The following is a 23178-nucleotide window of genomic DNA, read 5'->3' as shown; positions in this document are numbered from 1 at the left end:
TGTTTTCCATTGTTTGAGCTCTGACACTTCTGTAGTCAAGTTCTTGACGAGGCGAGTGAGGGTTTCAATATCAGGTGCTTCCTTGTCTCTACCCTTTCTCGCCATCGCTTGGGACTTATTGCTCACATATTTGGAGTCCTTTGTTGATTTTTCATCCTTGATGAATCTAATTGCATGCAGGTCTTTTTCTATAGTGATAGCCTCTTTGCAATTTTCCAAGAGTGTTGGTTTCGTAGCTTGTTTGACAAATTGCGCAACATTGATCAGTAGTGCGGACATGTAGTAATTGACAGTGATGGAGTCATGAGGTTTGTTGTCCACTGGAAATTTTTTAAATATGTGTGTAAACCTCTGATTGAAGTCTTTCACCTTTTCGTTTCCCTCCATATTCAAGCTTCCCAATTCTTTGATTAGCATAGCTAGGGTCTTGTCATCAACAAACTTTTCAAGGAACATGTATTTGAATGCACCCCATTTTTGTATGGAGTTCAATGGAAGGTAGTGATATCATGCAGCTGCATGACTGTGCAAGGTATATGGAAACAATCCACATGCTATGTCGTCATACCGTACCTCAAGGGTATGCAACTACAGGTATAAGTTGTCCAAGTGATCTTCTGCCTTCATTGTGCTATCAAGGTTAAACTTGATGTTTATTCTCTCCACATTCTTCAACATCTTGTGAAATACACCTGGGAGAGCCAATGGTCCCTGATTCATCCATTCCAAATTTGGCTCAGCCATCTCTTCTTCTTCTTCGTCCTCCTCGTCTCTTTCAAAGTCTAACATTCTGGCTCTGAGTCCATTGGTTCGTCTTCACCTCTGCCTCCTTCGCTACCTTCCCCTCCACTTTGTGTACCAGATTTTGATCCCAAGATCACAAGGGTGTCTCGTTCGCCTTGCCAAAAGACTGAAGGTTCCTCTCCATCTTCAATAGCTTCTGCTAGACCTTCAAGTGTGGCAAGGACTGCTTCTTCCACAGATGATAAAAAAAACTCTTGTGCAAGTGTATTTTGGCTTCCTTGATGCAATGGAATATGTTGTATGCCTGGGATCAGTCCAACTACTTTCATGAACTAGAAAGTGATGGGACGGATAGAGTGAAGGTGATGATATGAAATCTTGTGTTCACTATTGGGAGGTGAGGAGTAACCAACTACATAGTTGTGCGTAGGTGAGAGGGAGTGTGAGTTACTTCCTTGACTAGATGGTTGATGAATGAATGTGAGAGGATGTTCATCCATATACAATTGGTTTCCCTCCTTCTAGTACCAGAAATGTTGACGATACTGGACCCGCCAACATTTAAATTTAGGGGATCACCCTGGTATGAAGTCCCAACTAGACCTCACACCATTTGGTGTGGGAGTCCCATCCGGTATGATGGCCTGGTTGTCGTTATCTTAAATATTTTCCTCAAATCTTGCTTGTCAGCACATGAGAGTGGTCTACTTTGTCTTCGATAAGTGAGGTTCATGGGCCTCGTGATTGCTAGTGTCACTTGTGTCAATGGTTCTTTCACTATAGAGGGAAACGGTGGGAGTGAGTCCCAGGTTGGCTAGGAGGAAGCCCCAACTCAATTAGGAACAGACAACACAAAAGGATGTGCACATATTTCGGAAGAACAATCCACACAGATGCAACAGCCACAACACACAGGGGAAGATAACACATACAACACTCAATGGATCAATCCACATGAGTGCAATGATTTTTATAGAAATTTTTATGTGAAATGTTTGTCTGATGTCCGGGGAGGTAGCCACCATGGACAAGACAAAGTTAACATCATATATAACACATTTTAATTAATAGATTATGCATTACAACAAGTGAAAGAGTTCAAGTGTTAAACACAGGTTAAAGAAACATGCATTACAAGTGTTCAACGTTAGTCTTACAACAGTTACAAAAATCATGTTGGCATGTTAGTAGACTTCTGGATTAAGTGAATGTTCTAAGACACATCATTACACCATACATCAGTAACCTTGTGGGCGGGGCATTGGAGCCACTAATTATTCCTCAAAGAAAAGATTGCAAACTCTATTGGCTATGTGGGAGTGTTACAGGGAAAAGTGTCTATTTAGAACTGCTCTATCCCACTAAGGTGTGACAACTGCCTTAGAAACAAACAGAGAAAAACTACTTTTTTATTTCCTTTATGAATTATAGATAGAGAGGAATAGAAGGACCAACCTCTGTCTTGCGCTAATCCTTTGATTCAATCCCTCTCTCCTTTGATAGTCCCCAGCTACCTGCTCCCTTGCACGCCCAGCTTCACAAAGTACCTGTAAGATCACAGAAGCATAGCACTATACAAAGACATGGATCTATATTCATAAACAGCTTAGGATCAGATTTAAATTGACCATACAAATGTAACAAGCATCAATGATACAAAAGCATGGAGGAAAACTCAAATAGCTTTTATTGATAAACAAGAAAAGATCCAGGAGGAGTTACAACCAGTTGTTCTGACCCAGCATCAACCTCCCAGCAAATAAGCCCCTCTTCACCTCAAACAAAGCTTAGATCACCCAACAATCTGATGTTTGTCTCTAGAAACCAACAACAATTCCTTACAATATGCAAAATTCCAGCCTCTGGATCTCTGGGATGAGGGATCCATATATAGATATCTGTAAGGGGGATGAGTCAGCTTGTGATTTGATTAGTGTCTTCTCTCTGTTAGTTCTTGCTTCCACTTGGAGACTGAGGGCCTCTTACTCATCCTTGGTCGAATTCAGTGAGGCAAGTGTCACAGGAGAAGATTCTGGAAGCTTCCATTGCCTCTCAACCTCGCGGAATGACACTGCCATTTGTCATTTCTCGCCCATCGCACCCCACAGAAGGGAGTTTTGAAATGCAACGCACCCTCACAGTGCATTTGGGTGAGATGCAACACACCTAGCCAGTGGAGCAGCTTCAATGATCCTGTTTTGACCAATTTTGAGTAGTTTTTCATGGAGAACTTCTGGGAGAAGCTGTAATCTGTTGACCTTGTTCCTTTAGGGGTTAGAACAACACTTTTAGGGACTTAGGAGCCCTTGGTTTATGGACATTTCATGCTTGGTGTTGTAGGGCACAAAAATGTCTATAATAGTTGCCCCCTAAAGTATGAGGCCGTTAACCTTTTGGTGTCGGGTGAAATGCTTTATTATGAGGATCCGAAGTTCTTTCAATGCTGGGAGGAGACCTGTAATAAGTTACAATACAATACATTATCTTCATAATATTTTCATGATCTAATTGAGGCGGGCATTCCCATGCTCAGCTTTATAAATTCATTTTCATGTACATAGGACAAACAACCGTCTGAGTGTAGACTGATGATTATGATAGAGCCATCATCCTTTTGGTAGGATGATTATCTGTGCTGCAATGCTGTACATTTAATGTCTTTATTTCCCTGAATATATATCGCAGCCCGGATGGATGAAACTAGATCCGGGGTCTTCAATCTCGTCTGATCTTCACTCGAAGTACAAGTCGATCCATGTGAGAAATGTTCTGAAGTCGAACATGGAAAGACATCGCTTGATTACCAGTCAATGATGTAAACTGTTAACAAGCGCGAGAGGAATCACCGATAATGATAATGACCCTCAAGGTACTGCAGTACAATTCACGTGGTGTGAATAAAGGACTTGGCGTCGAACACCACAAAAAATCTTTCGGTCGAAGGCCATTGATGTAAACCTGTCGCCGAAAGTGAGAAACTTGCCATTGAGGCATGCAATCTTCAAAGTACTGAATGGGGTGTTCCTAGATCAACTTCTTGGATAATGAGCTGATGTCGACAAGAAGTGATCCATCACAGGAGGGCCTTAATGAATCCCACATCAATGACACGGAACGGAGCAAATGATTTTGATGGAGGTGAAAACGATCTGGTGATATAAGGTTCAGGGTGGTGGTCATGAAACAATGGAGTATAATGTATGGTAGTGGGTAAGATACAAGTGACTTCTCTGGATGACTTCTCTTGAACATATCGGCGACAATGATGTGATGGATTGGTAGCATTAACCCCAAATGTGGATGGTATGGCGTGACCATGGTGATGTGACCGGTGAATGAAACAACCCAACCCGACTCGGACACGGAGTGGAAGTGTCATGTTCAAGAGCGACTTGCTACCAACAAAGTTTCTTTGAGTTTTCTTCCCAATTTTTCCCCAGTCATTACTGACCAGTACCTCTTTATTTTTGTCAAGCTTGAGGAGGATAACATATGCTTGTTCTATAATTTTCCCTTCGGGCAAACCCATCGCTATGTTTTAACGAGCCTAGCGATAGTGAAACTCGTTCTCGTCTAAAGACAAGTTTGTTGCTAATAATCTTTTTAACGAGTTTAACGACAAAGATAACTCGGTCCTTTTCAATTTTAGAGAGTCTGAAAAGGAACGTGAAGGTGACTCCAAAATTCCTTTTTCGTCATCTAATCCCTTAAGTCCGAAAAAGTATAAAACAATACAGAAGGGATGAATTTTCGATAGTTTTAACGATCCGAACAAAACAAGCGCTCGATCGTTTTGTGTAATAATCCCTCAGGTCCAAAAAGATTAAAATCTAGAGGAGGGATAGCACTTCCTGTCCCTTTAACGAGCTGGAGAGGCCAATGGCTCGGCAATCTTTTCATATTTTACGAGTCAGTTGAAAAGAGCTTAAAGGAGACTCGTCTTTTGAGGAACGAGTGATAGAATGGGTAGCGACTGATTCCAGGTAAGGTTTGGAATTTTCCAATCACAACAGTGTCACAAGGATGGCTAGTGAAATCACTCTTCGCAGTTGTTCCTCAAAATGGGTAAACAATCAAATGGAGGTGAATGATCGGCCAATGAAAAAGTGGAGGTGATGGTGCAAACACGACCAAGGCTTTAATGGCTGAAGTACTACATTCACGATGGTTATTTACCGGGAAATAGTTCATTTTTTAATGAGCTTAAACGCGGGTGGAAACATTTGCTCATGTCTTATGTTTATTTTTTAACGAGCTTGAACTATGTGCTAAAACTGCTCGATTAGATTGTCCTATTTTGATTTTACCATAAATAGCTTCGTTCTTTCAAAGATCGTACTGTATTTTCAACTACTTCATCAAACTAGTCAGAAATGAACAATATATGCTTGAAAACGAGTTAGAACACTAATATTTTACTTTGAACTACGTAAAAAGTAATGAAAAAGTGTTTTTACCTCTCATTTTACCATTTCATTTGAACTTTGGTTTGTTGGAGCTTTGGAGGTGCTTTTCCCCCTTGATTTTCATCAGCTTATTTCGGGATATTCTGTGGACGATTCTCGGCGCCGTCTGGACCAGGTAGGAGCTAAACCTGAGCTCTTTCATTTCATGGTTTCCATTTTGCATTTTGAGCTTGATTCCTAGCTTTTCTGAGTCCCTAGGGTTTGAAGAACTCGTTCTGCCTTCAGCGCACCCTCAGTGTATTGAAAACTGCGTTGAATGTTGGCCTGTCTAAAGGCTATCTGACATTCAACGCACCTAGAACACTGCTGCAGGTACGTTGGGTGCAAAAAGGGAATTTGATGCACAATTTTTGATGGAAATTTTTCCTGTTTCTTACCAAAATCAGGATCTAACTCCTCTCTTGTTTGTTTTTCAGAGATCTTTGGAGTAAGATGACCATTACATGGCAAGAACGTGAGCATGAAGAAGAGGACATGCTTGCCCTACATGATCCAATTACAGTGAATGCGCTGCGGAACTGTGGCTTGCTGAAGTTCTTTCGCATTTCTAGCATGAGACAGCAGATCAACTTACTGTAGTATTTGCTCGATGCTTGGGATCCTACCAATCAGGTTTTCCAGATTAGGGGAAAATCTATCCCCTTGACTGTGGTAGACATCTATTTCTTGACTGGCTTGTCGAGGCGGGGTGCCCCCATCTCTTTGTCAGGTTCGGCCCGAGGAGGCGACTCTGTGAGAGATTATGTTCACCGGTACTGCAGAGAAGGATCTCAGCCGAGTAAAGACGGCAAGATCATCATTCGTGATGTCACTGACAGGTCCCTTAGGACTATTTTGTTTACTTTTGGTAGGATGGCCGGTGGTGCGGCTCTTCATGTAGCCAACCGATCTTACATGCAGCATGCCTTGGAATGCCTCCAACCGAAGGTGTTCAACTGGTGCGACGCAGTACTTCTTGTGATGAAAGAACAGTTGACCAAGATAAAGAGCGGGAGGTTGAAGAACTTTGGGTATGGTTCTATTTTGACCGCCTTTGCCTTGGAGAAGATACCATTGATGCAGCCGCAGTATATTGCACTCGATTTACCTTCTCCTACTGAACCACGTATGCAGAGATGGGTTGACCATATGTCTAGGCATGCTGGCCAGTCTCAGATTTCATTTTCTGATACCTTCTTCAGGTGGTTCGATCGTCAGGAGATGGTTTATTCTGAGAATCCATATGCTGGCATGGACTTCCGGGGTGATCCAGATTTAGTACTGCCGGATGGCGAATAGTGGGGCGCCATTGGTAAAATCTTTGACCATATCCCTGTTTATCGTTTTTTGTTTATAATGTCCTTGTGCTTTATTCTATCAAGACTTTAATCAAACTCATGTGTACATGCAGATGTTGGTCCTGTTTGTCCAGTAGTTCGCCTGAGAGTACCAGCTACTGCCCCAGCAGGAGAGGCCGTCGGAAGGGCTATCCTTCGTGACCTCGACGTGGCTGAGACTCTCACAGCATTACAGGAGCAGGTTGAGGGCCTCACTCTTGGTATTCCAGATGTGAGGACTGACGAGCTACCTTTGAGGTTACAGCGACATACTACTGGTGTGCCCAGACGATGGAATCGTCTCTTACGCATGATCGCACAGGCTGTGACTTGCTATCACGAGCATCATTAGACTAGGGTGCCCCCTAGAATTTTGAGTTTTTGGGTCATTTGACCGATTTTGTCTTGGTTAAGTTACATGATCCAAATGCAAACATTGATGGTATGTTTCTCTTTATAAATGTTGCAAATGTCTATCTAACACATAACTTGCTAATGAGTCAGTTAATGTGTTTAAGTTTATGGAAATATGTTGATATTGAACAAAATCAAATTGTCTTTCCAAAATCTTAACCCTTAGGAACATGCGATAAATAGCTGGGTTTCAGACGGAATATATACCATTGAGTTGTAGCATTACGAGTTGTGAGTCTAGCCTGACAATTAGTCGGCGTATACCATGTGTGATGGCATCAGAGAGAATTTCTATCAACGCGCTATATTCAGCGATGTTATTTGTTGATCAACCAATACATACCCCTCTGAAACTTACTAACTCGCCACTTGGATCAAAAATAGCCCAGGCTGCGGAAGATAGGTTCTGCGAACTATGACTCGCTCTGTCGGCATATCCAACACATAACTCCAATAGGTTTGACATATGCAACAAATGTAAAAAGTGGATTACTTTGACCAAAATAAACACTTTAGCAAAAACAAAAATATAATAAAAGCACGCAGGTTACCATTACACATAGTAACGCTTAAGGTACAACCTATTACGAGGTTGCGCCAGTGGAATTCCGTCAAAATCCATTAACTCGTAGGTTCCTTTTGCTAAAACTCATTTAACAATATAGGGGCCCATCCATAAAGACTTAAATTTACCTGCTCCCAATTTATTGGATTCTTGGTCATAAAGCAAGACCAAGTCACCTTCTGAGAAGACATGTGGTTTGACATTTTGTCGAACTGCGCCTTGACTCGTTTCTTATGGGCTTCATTAGCCAAAGTGGCATCACAACGGGTTTCATCCAATTGGATTAATTCCAAGAAATGAGCTTCTTCTTCTGAAGTTCCGGGGAGGAGATCAATTGCGAGTTTGAGAGACGATATTTCACACTGGATTGGTAAGACTGCTTCCAGGCCATATACCAGTTGGAAAGGTGTGAACCTAGTTGCATTCCTTACCGATGTTCGGTAAGCCCACAAAGCTGAGTATAGGATTAGGTGCATTTTCTTTTGTGAACTCTAATCATCCTTTGTAGCATGCATTTGAGGACCTTGTTGATTGCTTCAACTTGTCCGTTGGCTTGGGGATAATATGGAGTAGAGCTGTCGTGAGACAACCCTAGTTTGGCAGCTAATTCGACCATCATGTGATTGCGAAAATGTGATCCATGATCTGTGAATATAGCCTGCGGCACGCCGAATCTAGCGACTACATGATTGAAAAAGAAGAGGGCAGCTATTTCACCAGTATTATCTAATGTAGGCATCGCCTCAGCCCATTTGGTAAAATAGTCAAATGCGACTATGATGTACCCATGCCCCCCAGTCGAGGTGGGGTTACATGTCATGAAATCAATGCCCCATTTGGCGAATGGCCCAATAGCAACTATTGGTTGTAGAGGTGCGGGTGGTCTTCTGGTTTTGCTATCGAAAATTTGACAAGCATGGCAACTTCTGACTGTGGTTATGCAATCTTTGAACATTGTTGTCCAGAAGTATCCTGCTCGTAAGATTTTTTGCGCTGTAGCATATCTAGATTGATGCCCCCCACACGCGCCTGAATGACAATCATTCAGGACTTTTTCGGCCTCCTCATGGGTGAGGCACCTTCTCAGAACTGTATCGATACCACGACGGTAAAGTTTATCACCGACGATCATGTAGTCTTTTGCTTGGTATCGAATACGTTTTTTTTCGGAGTGGGAGGTGTTTGGCCTGTATTTTTTGGTTTGGAGATAAATTATTATATCCCCATACCACTCATTGCTTGCAGATATCAGAAACAAACTTTCATCCACGATTGTTTCTTCGGATGTGTCATCTTTGGACGACGATGGGAGATCGCACAATAATTCTGCGAAAACTAGAGCTTTCTTTGACTTGGATTTTACAAATTCCAGATCAAACTCTTGTAGGATTGCTATCCATTTTGAATATTTTCCCCCCAGCAACTATTGCGACAATATATAAGTCATGGGATTGCAATCTGACAGAATGGTAGTTTTTTGAAAGAGGACATAGTGTCGAAATCTCTGTATCGCTTGAACAACTGCGAGTGCTAGCTTTTCAACGTAAGAATATTTGCTTTCTGTATCATTTAAGTTTTTACTTAAATAATATATAGGATGTTCAATTCCATCGACTTCTTGAACTAAAACCATTGCGATGGTCGTATCTGCTACAGCCAGATACAGGTTAAAATCTTTTTGATAATCACGAGCGTACATTAATGATGCTTTCATTAGGGAATCTTTTAAAGCATCAAAGGAAGCTTGCGCAACCTGATCCCAGACAAAGGGTATTTCCTTTTTCAAAAGACGTGTATAACATTTAGCAAGTTCGGCGTAATTTGGAATGAACCTCCTCAAAAAGTTCGCTTTCCCTTGGAGTTTCTAAATCTGAAGCAAATTCGAAGGTGGAGGCAAATTTATGATTGCCTGGACCTTACATGGGTCGAGTCGAATCCCGTCCTTTGAGACTACAAAGCCTAGTAAACGACTAGAACTGACGCAAAATAAACATTTGTGTGGATTGAGTCGTATCTTATAGTGTCGGCAACGTAGAAATATCGCTCTTAAATGCTGCGGGTGATCAGTCCGCTTTCGCGAATGAGCCAGAAGGTCGTCGAGGTATGGTTGAACGAAGTTTTTGATTTCATGGAAGGCATAATTCATTGCCCTCTGAAACGTCACCCCTACGTTCTTTAAACCAAAGGGTAATTTTTGATATGCGAATGTGCCCCACGGACAAATAAATGCAGTCTTTGACTGGTCCTGTGGGCGGATATTTATTTGATTATACCCGGAGAATCCATCCATGAATGAAAAGATTTCGCATCTGGCGCATTCATCAATTATCTGGTCAATGAAGGGTGTAGGGTAGTTGTCTTTTGGACAAGCTTGATTTACATCCCTATAATCGACGCACACTCTAATTGTTCCTTGTTTTTTCATAACAGGGACAATATTCGATACCCAATCAGTTAGAGTAACCGGGTAGATGAAACCAGCATGGAGAAGTTTTTCAACTTCTGCCTTAATGGCAATGGCTTTCTTGGGGTGCACCTGCCGTAGCCGTTGTCATACTGGTTTGACATCTGGATACATCTTAATTTCGTGTTCAACGATACTCGAGTCAATGCCTGGAATTTCATCATATGACCAAGCAAGGACATCTCTGAATTCGCGAAAAAGAGAGTTATATATCTCTAGTTCTGAAGGAGAACAAAATTTGCTGACATAAATATTCTCTACAACATCTATCTTGGTCAAGATATTTATGGCGATAGTCTCTTCAATATTGGACAAGTTTCGCTCGGAATCCACCATGTTTATAGTATTTGATAGAAAATAAAAAATTGAAGGATGATAAAGGTCATCTTGAGTATCTTCTCCAAAATCCGGAAGAAGGGAACGATGGTGGGAATCATTCCATGGTGCTCCTTCAATTACCATTGATTGGACAATTCCTTCGTCGGTGACATGCACTTCCGACGAAGGATCTGAAGGGGTACCATATTCTTTAGACCTATCTATCCAAACGCTTGATGAGCGTTGATTTGGGTTTGCCTCCCATGCTAGGAACATTGATTTCTACAATATTTCCGTTGGGCTTGGGGGCAAAACCATTGCATGATCCATGTCGATATCGTTTTCCGAGATCTTTTTAGAAGATATCATGTAGCAGGTTCCTATCGATGCCACTTCTGCCAGGTTGATTGGAGGTGGAAGGGTGAAAGTTCCCATTAGTATAGGATCTTTTAATAGGCCTACTTTGATATTTTGAAGCGAATGAGGGCTTCCATGGATCATGGGAATGCTTCCTGTAACTTGAGAACCATTGGGGAGGAAGTTTTGTTGATCGACGATTGTAATCCCTCCTTGAAAGGGAAATGCAATCTTCCTAAAATAGGTCGACACAACAGCCGCCATAGCATATATCCATGGCCTTCCTAGTAGGATGTTATAATCAAGATTTCCATCGATTACTTCAACATCTATTTCTACCGTTTTCCCTCCTAGTTCAATTTTCAAGTTACTTAGAATACCATATGGGGTATATGTCCTTCCGTCGAATGCTTTTAATGTCGTCGAAGACCGCGACAAGGTTGGAGATCCTAAAGTCTTCCAACAACTCATCGACATGATGCATGTAGATGCCCCCTCATCAATAATTGTTCGATGAACAGTTTTGTTGAGGGCTTTCACTTGAACAAGGAAATCTAGTTGAGCTGGTAATTGAGGATCGTATCCTTTATGATTGAAGGATACAAGATTGGAATCCTTTGGGTCTATCCCACCAATGGCTGATAATAAAGCCTGCCTTTGGGATGGGAAATTTTGTAGTACTTCAAGAGCCGACATAGTGGATGGAGATTGGGCCAAAACTTCCACTATATTATAATGTTGTGCCGCTCTAGCACGGGGATTAAATGTCGACTTGTGTACTACTCCCTTTGGCGGTTTTATCGTCAATTCAGGAATGGTAGGTGGCGCAACTTCTGTCGAAGTTGTTGTCGAACTACTAGGTTGATCTTTATCCTTGTTGTTCGACAGCTGTGGATTCCCATAATCTTTGTTCCTTGTCGATATCAAAGCATCATTTTGCTGTTTTGAAACCGACAACATTAGCACTTGAGATGGGGAAGCATTTTCACTTTCAACCAGATTTGTTCCTGGATTTGGGAATGGATCAGTTAACACTGCGGAGGGTTTTGAATTCTTGAAGAATTTCTTAACCTCAGCTCTGTGTGGACAATTTGCGGTCCAATGATCCTCATCGCATATAAGGCATGGATTTTTGGTTTCCTATCTCCAGGAGGGTTTGAAGAAGATTTTCCAGGTGATGATTCCTCCTACTTCTTCTTCTTCCCTTTGCCTTTCTTCTTGCTCCCCATTTGTTTGGTTTCTTTGCCTTTATCTGTCGATACGGAATTCACTTCCGAAGCAAGAAGTTCATCTTTTGCATTTTGAACTGAAATATTACGGGCCTTTTTGGATGTAGACTTTGTCGATTTTGTGTCTGTTGTGCCAATCACGCCATCACCGGCATGAGAGTCATTGTTTGATTTAGCAGGAGGAGGAATTGAGAGTTTCGGTCTAGGGGCGTCAGGTATTTTATCGTAGAGCGTGCCGGACTGAGTGTAAATCAAGTCCAGATATTGCGCACGAGCGATAACTTGCTCTTCTATTACGACTCCCCACTTTGCCACATCTTCCGTGATGGAAGGCAGTAATGACTTGATAAACCATTCAGCTAATAGCTGATCGGGGACATACGTTTTTACCATTCTATGACGACATCGCCACTCATGTATATGATCAGATATGTGAGTGGCTGTTGTCTGTTTGAAATTGGTAAGAAGTTCTGTTTCTGTTTCGTACCTTATTGGTATTTGAAAATGGGTTAAAAAGGTTGTGGCTAAGGTGCTGAAGTTGTCGAACGAAGCTCTAGGCAATTCGATGTACCATTTTGCCGCCGAACTCGTTAACGTCCTCTGAAAGAGGTGAAGTCTTATCGAATCATCATTTAAGGTGTTTGATGAACACCATAGATGAAAGGTCATCACATGATTCGATGGATCTTCACCCGAATTTCCATTAAATTTAGGAATATCTGATGGAAGTTTATGTGGAATTGCTGGCCACCAAGGGGCATAAGGGATTGGATCGTTTGTTAACCGATTTAAATCAGGTAACTCTAAAGTTGCCACAAAGGGTAACTGTTGGTTCAGGTTAGGTGAAGCATACCTAGGATAAGATGGGATTGCCTGAGCAGTTGGTCTTTGCATACCAGCATAATGCATTTGATGCTGGTAACTTTGGTAAGGTTGGTGGGCATGACCATTGTAAAATGGTTGATTTTGACCGTTTTGAATGTACGACTGCCACTATTAGCAAAGATTTGTTGCTCAAAACCTTGGTATACTTGTTGGAATTATGGTTGTTGGTATTGTACTAGCCATGGTTGTGAAGCCATGTGTTGTTGACCGATACTAACAGTTTGACCAAGATGAGGGGTAATTGTACCTGTCTGAACCTGCGTCATTCCACCAGTCGGCGATTGTGGTTGAGTCGCAGGGTCAAGGGGATGTTGCATTACAACCTGAGAAACCTGAGGTTGGCATACAACAGGCAGCGCTTGAACTTGTGACACCGTCACAATAGCTGGCGTAGTCGGTATGTTTGACATAGGTAAGCATTGTTGCATTGAGTATACAACTCTTGGTTGTTGAGGTAGTATAAGTACCCAACCACTTGAGGTAATTCCATTATAACCTGAATGTTGTTGTGAACTCCCGTATGGATATCCTCCCGGAGGGGATAATGAAAGGGTATACTAACCCCCATATGGTGGTAATCCAGGACTCAAGGGAATTGTTTGCCCTTGGGGGCCGGACTGCCCAAATTGACCTCCAAATGGATCAATTTGTTGAGACTCAACATAAGAGTTTCTGAATATTATTCCAGATGAACAAACAGGAACAGACCATACTGTCGAAGTAGCCCCTGAGTGGGCTCCTTCTAGTGGTTGAGAGCTAGTCGGGACAGATGGTATACCATCGAACATTGTCAGAGTGATAGCAGGGAGTTCTGTCGTCGCCGTGTTAGATGACACAGTCCTAGATGTTGACGGTTGTTTAGACATTTGTAGTCTATCCAAAAGATTACCTAGCGATTCTACAGGAGCTTCCGCTGGTGGTAGACTAACTTCTGATGAAGAAGGATATAGAGTGATCCTGACTCCAAATTGGGTTGGAGTAGTTGTTGGAGGATCTTCTACAATTTCTTCTATGGCAATCAGACTAGGTGGAAGGGGAAGACCATCAGGTTCGTAGAATATTTCTGGTGCCGAAGAAGGTATGGAATCGGCAGTGACAGATGTTTGAAGAGCAAGACTTTCCGAACCGGTTGTAGATGGAACTGGTTCGGTAACACAAGTGTTTACTCTCAGACTAGGATCAGTATCACTGTCCTTCTGTGGCTGCTGAACTTCTTCTGTAGAGGCAGGGATTCCAGAAATGTTTGGAGTAACTGGAGTCTCGGATGTCGTTGGAACACTTGTTCTAACTTTAATAGGATATTTGGAACTGGTTAAACGAGTTCGCTTTGTCCGTATTGGCTTCGATTCCGGAGACAAAGACGGTTGACTTGTAAGCCTCCGCGAACGACGGGGTTTCAATTGACTTTCTTCCACGATTGCGGATTACTCGATCAAATAAAATAAAGGGGATGTATATTTCCGAATTAAATGAATTTTAGACGCTTTGACACAACTTGTTTTTTCAATTTTTAAGAGTCGAGAAAAAACAAAAGATGACTCTAGTCTCCTTCGATTTTTAATGAGCCTGAAGTGACAAGTGCTCAGATGGAGCTTTTCCGTTAAGGAGTCTGAAAAGGAATGAAAGGGACTACTCTGGAAATCTAGGTAGAGGGAGTACCAAACCAATCGCAAACCTACAGAATACTTTTTACGGTACGACAGTCAATCTTCTCGAATGCTGTGTTCAGTGCATTGCGATCGATAGGGCGGCAGACACGGCTTCCTATGGATAAAGGATTTAAGCCTATAGGGGTCTCCCAAAATATACTCGACGGTACGTGGGAGCACAAGTCCGTACTGGCACTTATCGTCTCAAAGTGGAGGAACCACCCAACCATCAGTGAGAACAACAGTTACCAGGCTTTACGACACTGGAATACATCTCTAGCCTAGACCTCTAAATGTTGTGCGTTAAGTTCCAAAGCGTTGTTAGATTCATTGAATTTATTTTAAGTTGATCTTGTTTATGAAGTTTGCCTTTCGGGTTCACCACGAGATGTAGATGTAATTCCTAAAATGCAATCTAAAGATGATAAACAAACTTTTTATCTCTTTTGTGCAATGAAAATCCTAGCTACTAGGGAAAAGAAAGACATAATCTTTTCACAAAGAGCAAAGAGCACACTGTAAATGCACTTTCCTAAATCAAGCCAAACAGACTGTCTATATGCAAATGCACATGCATGTATTTGTTTTTCGACTTTCTTAATATATAGATGCTTAAAAATAAAGTTCATGTACAAATCTGAATTTCTTTTCAAGCGACAAATATAAACAAGCTCCTTTTCGAAATCAAAAATAGAGATGATTACGACACCTTACGATTTTGAAATGAATACTTGTTTCTGACACTAGAAAATTACAAATTCAGACCAAAAGCAATAGTAACAGGATAATCGACCATCAACAGTAATCAAATTTTCTCCTATGATCGAAATCGACACTTGCGACAGATTCAAATCAAAGGACGACAGTACGACTATGCTACTTTTGCAAAGGAAAACTGTAAACGACTCAACAAACACATAAAAACATCTACAGTTCTTTTGTACAAAGGAGGCAGAATAAAAACAAGGAAGAGGAGTTTCAGACAGACATACTGATCATAGGCAGCAAAATTCAGGAATAGAACTGGAAAGGATGATCCACAGAAGCCACAACTGCACAGAGCTAGTCTGATCAGCACACCTGTAACACAGGGAATCTGAAATGCAGCGCAGGTTGTCCCTTCGGGAAGTGCGCTAAAATTCAAAATCTCTGAATAGTACTTCCGCTGGGCCAGAAACGAGACTCTGTTCGGGTTCCGGGTCACAGTTTGCAGTTCAGTTCTTGGTCTTTGTCCGAGTAAAAAGCAATCAGTAATGCAACAATCAGGGGTAGATCTAAGGAGGATCTAAGAGCTATCACAAGGGCAATTAGATAGTTTTTGAATCAGCTGTTTAAATCATAAACAGATCCAGTGAATGTATTGAAGCAGCAGTTATCTACTTTGAATTTTTTATGGCAAATGCAATTCGAATGCTACTTGTAAGTTTATGAAACAAACAAAAAAGAATGATAAACAAACAAACTAATTAGCTCCCCAGTGGAGTCGCCATTTTGTTACAGGGAAAAGTGTCTATTTAGAACTGCTCTATCCCACTAAGGTGTGACAGCTGCCTTAGAAACAAACAGAGAAAAACTACTTTTGTATTTCCTTTATGAATTATAGATAGAGAGGAATAGAATGACCAACCTCTGTCTTGCGCTAATCCTTTGATTCGATCCCTCTCTCCTTTGATAGTCCCCAGCTACCTGCTCCCTTGCACGCCCAGCTTCACAAAGTACCTGTAAGATCACAGAAGCATAGCACTATACAAAGACATGGATCTATATTCATAAACAAATTAGGATCAGATTTAAATTGACCATACAAATGTAACAAGCATCAATGATACAAAAGCATGGAGGAAAACTCAAATAGCTTTTATTGATAAACAAGAAAAGATCCAGGAGGAGTTACAACCAGTTGTTTTGACCCAGCATCAACCTCCCAGCAAAGAAGCCCCTCTTCACCTCAAACAAAGCTTAGATCACCCAACAATCTGATGTTTGTCTCTAGAAACCAACAACAATTCCTTACAATATGAAAAATGCAAGCCTCTAGATCTTTGAGATGTGGGATCCATATATAGATATCTGTAAGGGGGATGAGTCAACTTGTGATTTGATTAGTGTCTTCTCTCTGTCAGTTCTTGCTTCCACTTGGAGACTGAGGGCCTCTTACTCATCCTTGGTCGAATTTAGTGAGGCAAGTGTCACAGGAGAAGATTCTGGAAGCTTCCATTGCCTCTCCACCTCGCAGAATGACACTACCATTTGTCATTTCTCACCCATCGCACCCCACAGAAGGGAGTTTTGAAATGCAACGCACCCTCACAGTGCATTTGGGTGAGATGCAACGCACCTAGCCAGTGGAGCAGCTGCAATGATCCTGTTTTGACCAATTTTGAGTAGTTTTTCATGGAGAACTTCTAGGAGATGCTGTAATCTGTTGACCTTGTTCCTTTAGGGGTTAGAACAACACTTTTAGGGACTTAGGAGCCCTTGGTTTATGGACATTTCATGCTTGGTGTTGTAGGGCACAAAAATGTCTATAACAGGGAGGAGCTGAGGTGAAAAGTATTTTCCATGTACAAATGAGGGGTTATTTATAACCAAGGGTGAAATTGACACTTGTGGTTTTTCGACTACCCTCATGAATATTTGACTTCCATGACTTTTCAAATTTACATCTCTTTGTACAGCAAGTGGGTCTCTTGGACTTCCACGTTACATTACATTGATTGATAGTATGGCCCATAATAGAGATGTGGACAACATGAGTCGACATGATAGTGCTAGTACATTCATGTTGCTACTGGTGTGCATGTTGAGCTACAGTGCTATTGGGTGATGGATGTCCTCATGGTCTGTCACATTTTCAAATCCGCATGGCAAAGTGTACAGAGTCTTCGATGGTCATTGGTTTGCTTGATGTTGCTTTTGCACATTGCTCCTTTCATATACGTTGGAAGGTTTGACAGGTTTTTCTATTTACAAAAGGTGCATATTCATCCATTCTTCGGACGATGAGCACATCTTGCATGTTTTCTCGTCCATCTATCTGTAAACACATCTTTTCATGATCATTCGTTCGCTAGCACCTGTCTTCACATGGATCGTTTTTTCATTCGTTGGTGAACCTGCCCTTCTAGATGTGCTCCCTTCGTTCATCCCATCCATCATCGCACCATGTTTTTTTGTGTGCCTGTACCTGTAGTCACTCATTATGAGAGGACATCAAATAAAAAAACCTCCTAGTCTACCATGATACATGACCATTTCGAATATAGGTGACTGGGAGGGTTTTTCAGTTCTCCCGGAAGTTCAGTTTCTTTTGAGGTAGGTTGGAGTGGTTGGCTAATATTTCAGGAAAGGGTGGATTTTATTTAAGGTTGGTTTCCTCTCTTCCTTCCTCAACCTCCCTATGTGGAGAGGGAGGTTGGTTATCTATGAGAATTATCTTGAATCTTAGGTTGATCTCCTGGATTCCTACAACATAGGCTGGGTATGATGTATCTCCACCATATCCTTGTTGATCTTGCCTATTTTTTGGGCTTGGATTTGGCTGGGCAGGAATCTGGGGTTGCCTAGGTGGAGCAGCGTGTAGGAGTTTTGGTTGGGTAGGTGGTTGAGACAATAGGGCTGGAACATTGTTGACTTGGGGTCTCCACCCTTGGGGTGGGGTATTCCACTGGTGTTGTGGTTGAATGTGAAGTTAAAATGACTGGCTGGATGGTTAGGAATGATATTGAGGTGCATAGGACCAAGGAGGGGGTGTAGACTAGGAAGGTTGAGTAGGGGGTCCCCAAGAAGGTACAACTGTGGTTTGGTTGGGTCTGTAATATGCATGGGACGATCCTTGCATACTCTGCTGGTATGGTCTAGGCCCATGATGTCTCCTTTGGTTGATGTAGCAAAGCTTCTCAGTGACCCCTTCATCTCCTTGATATATAGCTTTGAGTCTAGGTAAAGAAGGGAACTTGTCTATGGAGTGGCTTTCTTCACAGAATGAGCAAATCTCAATACAATTCTATGGGCATTCATTCCTAGGATGCTTCGTGGTGCATCTAGGATAAAAGATGGCCAAGGATCTCTTTGCTTACTCTTGCTTCCTTTTGATATTCATGGAATCCAATTGAAGGCAAGGGTTTGCATCATCTCACTTTGAAGTCCTCCAGCATATTTCCAATTTCACCCTTGATGGATGAGTTGGAAGATGATGTATTGGCCATAGGTTGATTACTCGTACCCTTTTCCCTAGTTGGCCTAGAATGGTTTCTAAAGATAGTATTGATATCCTCATAGGGTAGTTGGTAGATATCTCCTCCTGCTAACAAATGCAAGGTATCTATGATATCCTCCCTTACTCCTCTAAGCAATACCAGCTTCAGTGACTTAGGGTCAAGTATGCACCTGGCCCTTTTGTAACTGAGTTGGAATCTTTCTTCATAGTCTTCTAAGGATTCATCCTGGCCTATGGTCATCCTAAAAATATCTTCTTTAGTTTCCTTTGACATATAATAGTCCCTATATTTGTTGTTAAAGCCCTATTGCATCTGAGCCCAAGTTATGATGCTATCTCTAGGAAAACCCATGAACCAGCGCAATGCAACATCCTTGAGGGTAGATGGAAATAGTTTTAACTTTTTCTCAACCTTTGTATCATCGTAGGTCCAGCATATATCATCAAACTCAAATAGGAAAGTGTTAGGGTCCCTTGTGGTCAAGCCATGGAAATGAGGTAGATCAGAGGGGCTTGTATTCTTCATTTTAGTGTCCCCATTGGTTTCCCTAATGGGGAAGGCACCCCCAATTCTCTCTCTATCTCTTTTGTCATATTGGTTTTCAACCATTGGTTTAGTAGGAATGGTTCTTCTTCTTCTTCTTCTTCTTCCCCTATAGGTTCTTCAAATATGTCAGGTTGCTCACCTAAAGGTTCTTCCAATTTATAGTCACCAAAGAAGAGAGAAGGTTGACTGTTGGATGTAGTGGGGGTATTTGTCAAGAATTTTCCTGAATTATCCCTATTCCTACGAGGCATGAAAGGAAATGTTTTTGGTTTTTTGGTAAGAATTTTATTTAAATCTAGAAAGTACTCTGCAGAAAGGAAATTTCTGATTAAATGAAAACCACTAAAAAAAAGGAAACTACTTGCTAAATTGAAATTGTTGAATGAAAGACTACTCATAGAAAGAAAACTACTTGCACAATGAAATTGCTTAATTGAATGAAAAACTACTAATAAGAAGGAAACTACTTGATGAATTGAAATCATACTTTCATAATGTAAAGGAAAACAGATAAATGGCAAATGAAAGAAAGAAACTAGATTACTTTTGTAGAAATAAACCAATGGAAGAAAATTGAAGACTAGAAGTAGAAGAAAAGAATGTTAGAGTCTAGGAATAGAGGAAGAAGCATTAATTCACATCCTACTCTAACACCTCCCTGACAACGGTACCAAAAAGTGATGAGCCTAGGTATTGCAGCAAGAATGTTGCAACTCCCAGGGCTACCAGCTTTACTTATCAACTCGGGGTTCGTACAAACTTGTAGGTGACAGTGCTATATGCACAAGTAGAAGTGAAGGTACTTCATGTTGTCACTGCTCATCTGGCAAAGAGACCCCAGGGGTTCCAAGCCAAACTTCTATAGGGTCAAAAGAAGCTTGATTTTTATGGAAGAAGAGCAAATTTATTTGAATATGGAGCTACTCTACTACAATAATGAAGGAAATAACTTGTAATCCTAACTCACACCAAACCCTAGCTAACCAATTAAACAACTATGCTAAGCAGAAATACTAGAACAACACTAATCTAATGCTAATTATCTAAGTTACAGAAGTAAAAGCATCAAAACTAGACTAAGGGGTAAGCAAAGGAAACTAAGCTAAGTTTGTGTTTAAGTGGAAGAGCAGTTGGAGGATGAAATTGGTGAAAGAAGGACGTGAGGGAGCAACAACGCATGAGAACCATTGGATCAGGTGGGTGAAAGGTAAATGAACGACTAAGATCGAATCGTAGGAGGCTTAGGTGAATGGACAAGGTAATGAAGCAGATGAATGGATGAGATTATATCGCGGAGGCTAAGTCAAAATATGGATAGACAGGACTAATCGGTAGATGGACAACAAAGATTAGAGCACAAGAAAAAGAAATGTGTAGAAATGGTAGCTAGTTTGTGGAGGTGGTAAGATGTATTTCACGTGCCTTCAAAACCATCAGGGTATTTTGAAATTTCACGCGATTAGACTTCCCGAGTGACATGTAGCATGAAGAAACCACTTTTCTCACGTGCTCTCGAGCGGATAATGGTCAGACAAAAATCCACGTGATATGGCGTGACAACTGTTGGATCATGCGGGGCTGATCAATGGTGGAGATTAGTCGAAATGGTTGGTGATCGGGTGAAACGACATCCGTCAAATCAGGAGACATATCAACAGTGGAGATTGGAGTGCCTAAAGGAACATGTAGAAATGATGGAGCAGGTTTAGAGGGTAGTAAGTTTTTTATCGCGTGCCCTCAAAGCTGTAAGCAATTTTCCAAAATTTTATGTGATTAGCCTCCTCGGGCGACATGCAGAACAGGGAAACCGCTCTTATCATATGCCTTCGGGTGGATAACGATCGGACATAAATCCACATGATATGGCATGATAGCCATCGGATCCGACAAGGAAAATCGATGGTTTGGATTTAAAGTGCACAAAATCAAATTCTAAAGTGAATTAGGGAGGTGATTGGTCAGTTTTGCTCGTGAAAGGTGATCTACAAGTAAAAACTGTTTAAACATGAATTATCAGCTTCCACTAAGTGTTTCGTGCTAAAGGAGAATGAAATAGGAATGTAAGGGAGATCAAATGAAAGGAAGAGAGTGAAGGAATAGGTGACCATGAAATGACTGAATGAACATGAAATGAAACAAGTAACAATGTAATGAACTAGTGACTACATTAAATGAAAAACTTCATGCAAAACTAAAACTCTGTGTTTTGGGGGTTGATGTAGGGTTTCTTCCTCATGTCATGATCCCAAAGGGAGGAGGTGAGGCCGAGACACCTGTGCACAACCTTATGGATCTTTTTCTTGCTAACCTGCTAACTAAATGAAATCGTAAATGATCTACTCTGCGCTATTGTAATGAGACTACAACTATTTAAGTAGATGAACAGTTAAACAATAAACCTCTAGAATGGAAATGAACTACTTAAGTAGATGAACAAAAAACAGGAAACTATGCTACTTAACAATACAATAAAGAGGATCTTTGGCTGCTAGGGTCAAGCCCTAACCCAAGAGTTTCAGCCCTCTGAGTTAACTCAGTGTTGGCTCAAAACAAAACTCATCTTCATTATAAATCAAAAACTATTACAAGACTTGCAGCTTGAAAACACAATAGAATTCTTGCTAACTCTTGGTGACTATTGGTAACTAACTAAAAAAACTAAGGCCCTAAGCTTCTCTACTTATAAATCTAAAGTCTCCAATGAATTCCTTCAAAATTAGGGAGGCACAGCTCCCAATTCAATGATAAACTCATTCTTCTCCTTTCACTAGCTCGGTTGCCTTCTAGTAGGGAGGATTGGCTCCCAACTCAAGATAAACTTGTACTTTCATTTGCTTGGCTACCTTCTAGTACACCTGATTTGGCTATTTACACCTTCACATGCTTGGCTACCTTCTAGTACTCCTAATTTGGATGTGTGTACCTTCGGCTGGTGGAGGGATATTTTAATGGAGGGGCAGTAAATGAGGAGGATTTACCTCCTATAATTCCTCTCCCTTGTCCCATTCGAGTTTTTACCAAGGTCTTTACCATAATTCCTTCCTTTTATCTTTTATCCCTGCATTTTCCTTTCTTTTATCCTTTATTCCTGCATTACATGCACATTAGACCACAAAGAAAAATATCCAACTCTACTCATCTCATAAACAAAATATAATCAAAAGTATGCAATAAGATGTGAGAATAGTTGGTTTGACTAAGCTAGGAGGTGAATAGGTCAATTAAGGCCCATATAATTACTCAATGATGAGGCTCATCAGAAGTTACTGAAACTTTGGTCAATTCACTCATGATAGTAGACACAGGTTGAGATACCATCATTGATTTAGTGATGGTTATACTTCTCAAAGGAGTTAGCCGAGAAAAGTTCAAAGGCCAATTAAAATGAGGAGTTCTATATAAAGGAGATTGTTTTAAAGTATTAAAGGTAATGGTAGGTAAATTATGGTACACAAGAGGAAAATCCTCTTGTAATGGTATGTGGACAGGTGTTGGCTTAGGGGGTCCTGACCCATGTTCAGAGTTAAGTTAGCCAAACAAATCCCTACACTACTGGCCCTTTCGGCATAAATCCACAGAGCACGCATTGAAGTCTCACCCGAAGCTGTATGGGGGGATGCTGGAACCAAGTTTCCACACCCAGAGATTAGTGTAATTTCATTTTCTTCCCTAACTCTTCCTTCGAGAAAATTGATAAGCCTTTTAGGTCTTATCAATATACTTCTCCTAATTGGCCTCTATACCTTCGCGAAGGTCTATGACTATATTTCACGAACCCTAAACAGGAGAATTAGTCGCTTACATGCCTCTGTAGTTATTGTTACTTTTGTAATTACCCAGATTGACTTAAGTATCTGATAACTTTAACATGAATTAAGATGTTCTTCGCGTAAACATACATTATTACTTGCGTTCAGAGAATAATGTAAATCATGCAGATTCGCGCATCAATATAGCATCAAATCACAAACCCATTATTCATCATACATAATTGCATTCATTCAT

Source organism: Pinus tabuliformis, chromosome 5_2 (genome assembly GCF_031772625.1).
Source record: "Pinus tabuliformis cultivar Carrire ecotype Pingquan chromosome 5_2, CPIR1, whole genome shotgun sequence".
Taxonomy (NCBI): domain Eukaryota; kingdom Viridiplantae; phylum Streptophyta; class Pinopsida; order Pinales; family Pinaceae; genus Pinus; species Pinus tabuliformis.
The sequence above is the reverse complement of the archived record's forward strand: the minus strand, read 5'-3'. Positions refer to the sequence as shown.